Source organism: Aquila chrysaetos, chromosome 5 (assembly GCF_900496995.4).
Source record: "Aquila chrysaetos chrysaetos chromosome 5, bAquChr1.4, whole genome shotgun sequence".
Taxonomy (NCBI): Eukaryota; Metazoa; Chordata; class Aves; order Accipitriformes; family Accipitridae; genus Aquila; species Aquila chrysaetos.
This window is the reverse complement of record NC_044008.1, coordinates 45223613-45234378: the sequence shown is the minus strand read 5'-3', so window position 1 is coordinate 45234378 and position 10766 is coordinate 45223613.

The window sequence follows — 10766 nt, the reverse complement described above, 5'->3', positions numbered from 1 at the left end:
AAGAGGCAGACAAAATATTCTATAAGCAGCAGGGAGAAGTCTCAGACACTAGCCCTTGTTCTCATGGGGGACTTCAACTTACCAGATGTCTGCTGGAAATACAATACAGCAAAGAGTAAGCAGTCTAGGAGGTTCCTGGAGTGTGTGGAAGACAACTCCCTGACACAGCTGGTGAGCGAGCCAACTAGGGAAGGGGTTCCGCCAGTGTATTGGGTTTGTGTGGCAAGGTTTTTGTAGCGGGGGGGTTACAGGGGTGGCTTCTGTGAGAAGCTGCTGGAAGCTTCCCCTGTGTCCGATACAGCCAATGCCAGCCGGCTCTAAGACGGACCCGCCGCCGGCCAAGGCTGAGCCAATGAGCGATAGTGGTAGTGCCTCTGTGATAACATTTTTAAGAAGGGAAAAAAAGTTGGGACAGATGGAAACGGCAGCTGGGGAGAGGAGTGAGAACATGTAAGAGAAACAACCCTGCAGACACCAAGGTCAGTGAAGAAGGAGGGGGAGGAGATGCTCCAGGCGCCGGAGCAGAGATTCCCCTGCAGCCCGTGGGGAAGACCATGGTGAGGCAGGCTGTCCCCCTGCAGCCCAGGGAGGTCCACGGTGGAGCAGATCTCCACCTGCAGTCCGGGGAGGACCCCATGCTGGAGCGGGTGGGTGCCTGAAGGAGGCTGTGACCCTGTGGGAAGCCCACGCTGGAGCAGGCTCCTGGCAGGACCTGCGGATCTGTGGAGAGAGGAGCCCACGGAGCAGGTTTTCTGGCAGGACTTGTGACCCCGTGGGGGATCCACGCTGGAGCAGTTCGTGAAGAACTGCAGCCCGTGGGAAGGACCCACGTTGGAGAAGTTCATGGAGGACTGTCTCCCGTGGGAGGGACCCCACGCTGGAGCAGGGGAAGAGTGTGATGAGTCCTGCCCCTGAGGAGGATGAAGCGGCAGAAAATAACGTGTGATGAACTGACCGTAAACCCCATTACCCATCCACCTGTGCTGCTGGGGTGGTTTGGTAGAGAATCTGGGAGTGAAGTTGTGCCCGGGAAGAAGGGAGGGGTGGAGGGAAGGTGTTCTGAGATTTGGTTTTATTTCTCATTACCCTACTCTGGTTGATTTGCAATAAATTGAGTTAATTTTCCCCAAGCTGAGTCTGTTTTGCCCGTTACGGTAATTGGTGAGTGGTCTCTCCTGTCCTTATCTTGACCCACAAGCCCTTTGTTATATTTTCTCTCCCCTATCCAGCTGAGGAGGGGGAGTGATAGAACGGCTTTGGTGGGCACCTGGCGTCCAGCCAGGGTCAACCCACCACAGCCGGACCTGTTGTTTGCGAACAGAGGAGGTCTTATGGGTGGTATGATGGTTGGAGGTCATCTTGGGCACAGCAATCATGCAATGATAGGTTTTGATTCTTGGAGAAGTAAAGAGGCGGTGGTAGCAGAACTGCTACCTTGGACTTCCAGAGGGAAGACTTGGGCCTGTTAAAAATGCTGGTTGGCAGAGTCCCTTGGGAGGCAGTCCTGAAGGGCAAAAGGAGTCCAGGAAGGCTGGACGTTCTTCAAGAAGGAAATCTTAGAAGGAACAGGCCGTCCCCATGTACAAATAAAAAGCTGAAAGATGAGCCGGTGGGGAAGACCAGCCTAGCTGAACAGAGAGCTTTGGCTGGAACTCAGGAAAAAAAAGGAGAGTTTATGACCTTGGAAGAAGGAGCAAGTCACTCAGGAGGACTACAAGGATGTTGTGAGGTTATACAGGAAGAAAATTAGAAGGGCCAAAGCCCAACTAGAACTCAATCTGGCTACTGCCGTAAAAGACAATAGTTTCCCAGTTGGCTGGAAGTTAGCAAATGCGATGCCTATCTATAAGAAGGACTGGAAGGAGGATCCCAGGAACTACAGGCCTGTCAGCCTGACCTCGGTGCCGGGGAAGGTTATGGAGCAGATCACCCTGAGTGCCATCATGCGGCATGTTCAGGACAACCAGGAGATCAGGCCCAGCCAGCATGGGTTTATGAAAGGCAGGTCCTGCTTGACCAACCTGATTTCCTTCTATGACAAGCTGACACACTTAGTGGATGAGGGAAAGGCTGTGGATGTTGTCTACCTATACTTTAGTAAAGCCTTTGACACAGTTTCCCACAGCATTCTCCTGAAGAAACTGGCTGCTCATGGCTTGGACTGGCATAGTCTTTGCTCGGTAAAAAACTGGCTGGATTGCTGGGCCCAGAGAGTGGTGGCGAATGGAGTTAAATCCAATTGGTGGTTGGTCACAAGTGGTGTTCCCCAGGGCTCAGTACTGGGGCCAGTTCTGTTTAATATCTTTATCAATGATCTGGATGAGGGGATCGAGTGCACCCTCAGCAAGTTTGTAGATGACACCAAGTTGGGTGGGAGTGATGATCTGCTTGAGGGTAGGAAGGGTCTACAGAGGGATCTGGACAGGCTGGATCAATGGGCCAAGGCCAATTGTATGAGGTTTAACAAGGCCAAGTGCCAGGTTCTGCACTTGGGTCACAAAAACCCCATGCAACACGACAGGCTTGGGGAAGAGTGGTTGGAAAGCTGCCTGGCAGAAAAGGACCTGGGGGTGCTGGTCAACAAGCCAGCAGTGTGCCCAGGTGGCCAAGACGACCAATAGCATCCTGCTTGTATCAGAAATAGTGTGGCCAGCAGGAGCAGGGAAGAGATTGTTCCCCTGTACTCAGCAGTGGGGAGATGGCACTTCAAATATTATGTTCAGTTTTGGGCCCCTCACTACAAGAAAGACATTGAAGTACTGGAACATGTCCAAAGAAGGGCAACAAAGCTGGTGAGGCGTCCAGAGAACAAGTGTTATGAGGAGCGGCTGAGGGAACTGTAATTGTTTAGTCTGAAGAAAAGGAAGCTGAGGGGAGACCTTATCGCTCTCTACAACTACCTGAAAGGGGATTGTAGTGAGGTGGGTGTCGGTCTCTTCTCCCAAGTAACAAGCAATAGGACAAGAAGAAATGGCCTCGAGTTGCGCCAGGGGAGTTTTAGAATGGGTATTAGGAAAAATTTCTTCACCGAAAGGGTTGTCAAGCATTGGAACAGGCTGCCCAGGGAAGTGGCTGAGTCACCATCCCTGGAGGTATTTAAAAGATGTGTAGCTTAGGGACATGGTTTAGTGGTGGACTTGGCAGTGCTTGGTTAACGGTTGGACTTGATGATCTTAAAGGTCTTTTCCAACCTAAACGATCCTATGATTCAATGATTCTACTATACAAGAATTCCTGTTTGAGACTGCTTTTGCTGACACAGCACATTTGTTACTCCCTATCCTTCTTCCAATTTCTGGCCAAGTGAAACCTAATTAGCAGAATATTTTGATCAGAAAGAATGTTATAGGACCAACATTCAGGAAGAGTATGTACGTTTAACCCTTCACTCAAGACAGACTGTAGTCACAAAATTTGACATTACCATGCCAAATTGCGCACTAGAAATAATATGCTTCAAACGAATATTCATGCCAACACTGCAGTGCACATACGCCTGTCACAGTTGAGGAAGCCTTCACAGATGGCAGCAGTGTACTTGCAGGGCAAAGCAGGCTTGCCAGTTCCACTGTGTGGTGTGAAAAACGAGTAAGTTTTCCTTCTTCTGACTATGCTATGTATGTGGGCATAATGAGAATGTGCTGTCTTCGCTGGTTAGTGCTTAGCTCAGCTTGTAAGATATTTCTTTCTTTTGACGAGGTAATAGTCTAAGAGACTTGGAAGTGATGGATTGCAATATGTAGCCCAATTAGTCTTTTCTTAAGTCTATCGGAAACTGGCTTAAACTGGACTAAGCTGAAACAAGGTTAACGATATGCACAGTGGTTGTAGTTCTTTCTTCACTAGACCAGTTTTAAAAGTTGAAGTTAAACTGCAGCATCTTTCTCTGCAGTCTAGGTTAACATTCACTATCCTGTCTACAGTTAGCAAAGACCTGTTGTAACATTGCTTCCTGATACTTTACACGCTGTCCATGTTGTTTATAATTGAAAGTGTCTTGCAGTGAAGAGACTAGAAACAAGGACAAGCTGCCAAAGTATTGTATCTTTTAAAACAAGCTGTAAAAGGTAAAAAAGGGCATATGAAGGACTGGCAGAGAATGGGAGGAGGCAGGTTTGATAGCATCATCAACAGAGAGCTGTGACATACATCATCAGTACCAGACTGTACACCAAAGCCCAGACAGCCATAGGAGAGTTTTTCTTTGACCACCGGCAGCTGAGTGACAGCCTGTGCTGTTTGTGCCAGGTCGGGGCTAAGAGAGGGCAGGTCCACACTGACTGGGGACAGACCAGTCACAGACGGCCACACTTCAATTTAGGTCCTTAACATACATGTGCAGAGCCTCATTTGTGACAACTGATCCGAACCGCACTTCATTTAATGACATACATACGCAAAGGTCTAGAGCTGGTCATAGCTTGAAGCCCTCTTGTCCCTTTTATCTAACTCAGAGAACATCTTACTACCCTCCCCCTATTTCGACATGTACATATAAAGTCTGCTTCTTCAGGGATACAGAGTTGAAACAAAACATACTCAAAGATGTAAATAAACACTTGCAAAAATATTCTGAAAAAAATGTATGCAAAGAAAATGTATATGTTATCTTAAACCCAGTATGGTTTCTGTTGCTAAAAATCTACTGGAATTCATAGCTTTCCAGTAGTTTTTCAGTTGCAGTAATATGCTAGGGCTTTTAGTATGCCAGCTGATAAATGGGATGGGGGTAACAACCTTCTTGCTGAAATTTTGAAGCAATCTGTGTGGGTTGAATGGGCTACCAGTGAAAACTCCTATGGCCAGCACAGCTTTTAGCCCTAGCGCACTATAGCCTGTCTTTTAAAAAAGCTCACTGTTCATTTGCAATCATTTAATGGATTGTTCTGTGCACCCAACGGAAGCCAACCCGTAATGAATGGCACTGCAGAGATCTAAAGCATCCAACCTCAGTTCTGAAAGAGTGGATTCATGCCCACTAAATACAGTAATAAAAGCCCATTTATTTTCTTATGCACTTTCCCTAGTGCACTGGAAAATGTCCTGTCTACTTGCAGCAGTATAAAACCTGCACAGTGCAAACTCTGAGATTTGTGTCTCCAGACACTGGCTTTATCATATTTTAACAGTAACCCTACATCAGTGTAAATGACAGGAGATTTAGCCCAATATTATGTACAAAACACACCTTCATTTTGCAACTTCTGCAAGTTCAAACTCATCAGCCCCTTGCTCCAGAGGCCCCAAGAATAGTGGTATCATCTCTTTGCACAGCAGGCAGCGTAATAACAACAACAGAAAGAATTTCTCAGAGCTGAACAATGTCAGAACTTTTTGCAAAAAACCAAAGCATTTTCTGAATTGCAATATTTGTCACCTTTGATACGTACACCTAATTTAGACTATTTGGGCTCAAAAATAACTTAATTTATTCTCCAGTTCTTTGAGGTATCAGAGATGGCATTTTTCATGTCTCAATTTTCTCATTAGTATGCAGTGTGTTTGGTCAAAGAGCTTTCATTACTGACAGTTTTCATAAGGGTCCTTCACCTCCAGTGAGGGTGGTGAATGTTTTCTCTTGAACAGAGTTAGTATGGAAACTTCAATAGTCTTTCCGTAATGCCACAAACTATATAATTGATTTGGAAATGATCTGTGTTAGGGAGCATCATGAGGTTACAGGTACTCCGTACTACTTTTCTCCAGACAGTAGCAGCATTGATTTTCCCATTCACTTGGAAAAAAAAAAAAAAAAAGAAAGCTTTAAGAAAGAAACTCTTCCTTCATGTTACCTGACACACATGCCTATGCCCCAAGCATATTTTCTTTGCTTAACTTTGGTAGCATGAGTGAATGCAATAGATTACAGCCCAAAATACAATTATTATTACAGGATTTTTTTATTTTTAAACTCTCCACTAGCTTAAATGATTAAATCACAGAGTAGCTAGAACCCAACATATGCGATATCAGACCAAAACTAGAAAAGCAGATGTATGTAAAGAAGCTGGTGAAGCAAGATGTATTTTTCATCACAAGAGTAGTTCAAAGGAAACGGTAAGGCAGTAAATTTTCAGTTCCCACACTGCAGAGGACTCAGTCTGCTATTCTGTGACAGAGCAGAGCACGAGCTCTTGCTGAGTCAGAGAGCTGCTGAAGATGTGTGAGTGTGGAAATGCTGGTCTGCAGGCAGGCAAAGTGAGTCACACTGCCATTTGATACAAGCCAAAAATCTGCAAGGAAGAGGAAAAGACTAGGCAGAACTTTAGCAAAGGCAAAACTCTACAGTGAAGGAGTTCAGCCCTTTTTCCAAAAGTTGCTCCTCTTTGCCTATCCAGATAACAAGACTGACAACACAGATAAAGAATACTCTATCATAGCGTATTTGGAAAGCTTTATGTACAAAATCAATCTCTTCCCCACCCCCCACTCTCCAATAAAGGGAAATATGCACATACAACCATGCCAGAAAAAGGATTTTTTTTCTAGATAAGGTGTGAGCAAATTTTATTTACATGTAATTCACTGGCTGACTGGCTGTAGAGCCTAGGGCAAGAGCCAGAGGTGAGGCAAATGTAACCATTTAATGTCTGTTACTATATGCTACCTAAATATCGAACAAAATCTTTCTCCTTTTTTTTGTCTAAACTGTAAAAGCTTTAAGCTTTTCAAAGAATTAAGTTTTAGATATTATTTTCAAAGCAGTTTAAATGCCTGAAGAATCTCAGCCCAATTTTCAAAACAGATTTGCACACTTGAGACCTGAAGGGCTCATATTCTCAGAGGCAGCACAGTGCTTTTCAGAATTTAGATCAAAAACATTTTCGAAAATAGAAGCCTGGTGAACATTCATTTCCACTAGGGAAGTCACTACATGAAGCATAATAAAGAGCTTAGGTGGAAAGAAGTCACACAATCACTGGTGGTGGTATTAGTGCAAATGTACAACTGCGTTGTGTGATGAACAGAGCTGGGCAGCAGGGTGGTACTGATTATACACTGATCATTTCCCTTCTGACATGAATTCCCCCACTGCAAATGCTGGCAGAGTTATACCAGATGTACAGGTCAGAATTTTCCCTGCAAAGGAAGCTGGTCTTTCAGGATAGCTCAAGAACTTAAATTTGGATGACCCATGTCTTTGAAGAGATAAACTGCATTTATTATGATTGCAGGTAAGGTTCACAAGACAGAGAGAGTTTTATTATTTTCTCTTTATTAGTATTTTTTATCTATTATAAAGAAATTAATTTGAAAAGATCAGGGAACTGAAATGGAAAGGAAACCTCATTACTTATTATGCGAGGTAATGTATACTAGATCTGCAAATGCCAGGAAGGACAAGTAATATTATGTGTGCAATACTGAAACTTGCAAAATGACTGCAGCTATATCACCCCAATTTCACCAGAATACCCAAACCAAGCAACAAAAACCTACATGAGCCAAACTCTCCCAACAGCCCTGTCACACAATCATCATTCGTGCAGTGTCAGGTTTATGGTTGGACTTGATGATCTTAAGGGTCTATGTTTCTGTGTGTACCTTTTTGGCTCCAGAAGACAACATGCGTGCTAAGAGAGCGCCATCTCATTCAAAATACACGCAGAACTTGTGGCATTTGGCACCTATTTGAAACATGCAACTTTCTGCCTCAGCTTTGTTCTGCTACATTTCCACCTTACTTCTCACTTGATGCTGCCCCATAACGTCCCAGAACGGAATAAAGATCAGTCCCCAGGGTCATGATACTGGCTTTAGATATGAAGTAGAATGAGTATGAAGTAGAGCAGAGCGGAAGACTAGCTACTATTTACACAGTATAGACACATTGCTCAGATTACCCTAAAGAGACTCCAAACTGCAGCAGATGAAAAAAATAGCTCTGATTTAAAAAGTTGTTCACTGTGAGATTGCTTATTCTTGTGAGCTGCTCTGAAACGAAGAAAGCCTAAGGAACTAGCTGGTCAAGATGAGAATGGGTGTATTTTGCGCTGAAGAATGGGGCAAGAGGGAAATGGGGTGGTGCTCATTGGACAGACAAGTGACTTCACAGGGGACATGAAGAGTGACTTAGAAGTCCCCAGAAATTGAAGTATGAGAAGAACTGGCTATGGTGGAGACAGCCTGCCCTTAAGAGAGACAGCAGGACCAGTGCCCTATACGATGTCTGGAATCTTTTAAATACTATATCCATCTAAGTTATACATGGTTTCTATCAAAAGTTCAGCATACTGTGAAGATCACAAGTTTAACAAAACTGATGTCCAGTTTTGGGTCAAACTTTCAAGAGCACATGATGGAATTTCTAGATCTCAATAGGTTTCCAAGAATTCACCTTAGTAGGAAGGAGAAGGGGAGAAAGACAATGGAGTACAGTAAAGATCTGAAAATGAGGGGTTTTAGAAACAGATATGCCACCTTCTGAAAAATTTTATCTGCAAAAATGTTCAGCCAACAACCTCGATGACCACAATTTGCTGAAGAGTTACAATAGAGCTTTTGAATAGGATGACAGGATTGTCCCATGAAAACAAGCACAACATGGGGAAAAAATCCCTGAAACTGTCAGGTCTTTTTGGTTTTTATTCGCAACATTAGTTTCAATTATTGCCCATATGACTGCCTAAAACTCATTAAATAATTTTTTTCTTTTCTTATTTTACTGAAACGCTTGTCTAACTTGCAAGGCAAACTGACAGACCGCTGATTCTGCAGAGGCAACAAATCAGTATCAAGAAAGATGACCTCTTGGAGGATATGCTTAGGACAAGCCTGAGCAACACTTGCTATCAGTTTGTAAAGAATTATTGTCAGTGCTTGTGTTGGTGGGTTTGGGGGAAGAAATATATCCTGTCCCTCCTTACAGTCCTGCAGTAAGCACAGACAAGCTCTTTTTCATAGGTGATAGTGATTCATCCTCTAACCTGGTGTACCTCCTCTTCCTTCTGTGGGTTCACAGCAATTGATAGGCTTATATGGCCTAACACGATTGGTACTTACATACAGAGTTGTAAGAAACCCACAAGTGGTTCCTGGTGGTATTTATTAGCTCCTCATATTTCCTGTGTGAGATACTGGCATCTATATTTAAAAGAGCAGCTGCTGGGCTATCAAGCCTCCTACTTTCTCTCTGGGAAAACACTTTTAATCTCTGATGAGAATAGCCTAATAAAATAGACAATGTGTACTGATAAAAACAGAGTGTCTATACCATCATATAAAAGAAAAGGATTGAGTTTGACTTCATGTAAGTCTTTTGTAACTCTCAGCACACTGTTTACAGGAAGAGTAAGTGAGTAGGAGTGCTCCTGCTCCCAGAGAAGAAGTACAGCATAATACATTTAGCAAAGGCCAATTACTGACTGGCTTCCAGATGCTACTGCATTATAAATAGCTATCTTTAAGATAGTAATTTATTACCATAAGCTAAACTGACATATCCCTGAAAAGAAATTTACTCAGTTAAAAAATGTTCAGGAAACCAGCTGATTTCACCAGGAAAGGATGCAGGTTGGGTATATTCTGAAATACCTCAGAGTAAAAATACAGACTGTGCATTAAAAAATGATGTGATTGTACCATTTCTGTGTGGAATACCACACACTGCATGCAAAAGAAACATCACAAGGGTGGAACAGTATGGCACAATTACAGTGTTATTAACCTGAAAATGTCTGTAAACTATGTATGTAAAATATTAGCATCAAGAAGATACTTAAAACATATAGGTTTTTTTGTCAACATCTGAATTATTTATAGCGTAGAAAAAGTTATTATGTGCATATCAATTTTGCTTAGGCATTAACTATTACTTTACTACTTTGCTTAAAATTCTGCCTGCACCTACAGCTGTATTATCCATTTTTATGATTCACAGCTGCCAGCAGTCCTTGTTGGAGTAATACCTCCGTGAAGCACTCCTAGTACTGAAGCGACTGAAATGGCAGATTCAGCTTTCAGCTCTCAGAAAAGAATTGCACAACCAAATAGGCAGCATATAACAAGATATGCCTGGAGCTAGTGTGCTGAAGTTATGAAGCAAGTTAAAAGAAAGGCTGGGAACGTACATAAATTTCAAATTAAATGACAGACTAAACACTACAGTATGACCCAATCTGCTCCCATAATTCTCCTTTTCCTTATTTTATCATTGTGGGAATTTTCTTATGACTTAGCTGAGTCCTTTTATTATAACTAGCCTTGTGCCTTCTGAGAAAACATTAGAGTGCTCTACTAAAATGCATGGTAAAACTTCAACTGTAAAAACTGTGGAGCAGGATTAAGATGTCAGTATAGATCTTTGATGAAAACTTAACCACAGGATCTCAAACATTAAGACTGAGAGATACCAGCAGATAAGGGAGACAGTCTTCTTGGGTAGGTTGTCAAGCTCACTGTGAAAAAAAAAAAAAACCAAAAACCCCTTGGCCCCCCAACCAACCCCCCCCCCCCCCCCCCCCCCCCCCCCCCACCCCCCCATTAATTATCTCAAATCAGCAAGACAGTGACAAACTAATTTAGCTTATGAAGTTGACAGGTCTTCAAAAAAGTGACTATTATTCTGTCTACAGTCCTGTTTGTTTCATTGCTGTCTTAATGACAGTTTTCTATTCTAGCAATTTAACAGTTGGTTAAATGGTACCTATGTGACCTGGCAACTTAAAACCTACCAAAGTTATTATTTTCCTCATGAAGAAAAATAAGTTAACATTTCTGAGGTACAAATCTATTTACATAATTCTATAGTTTACAGAAGCTGTTTA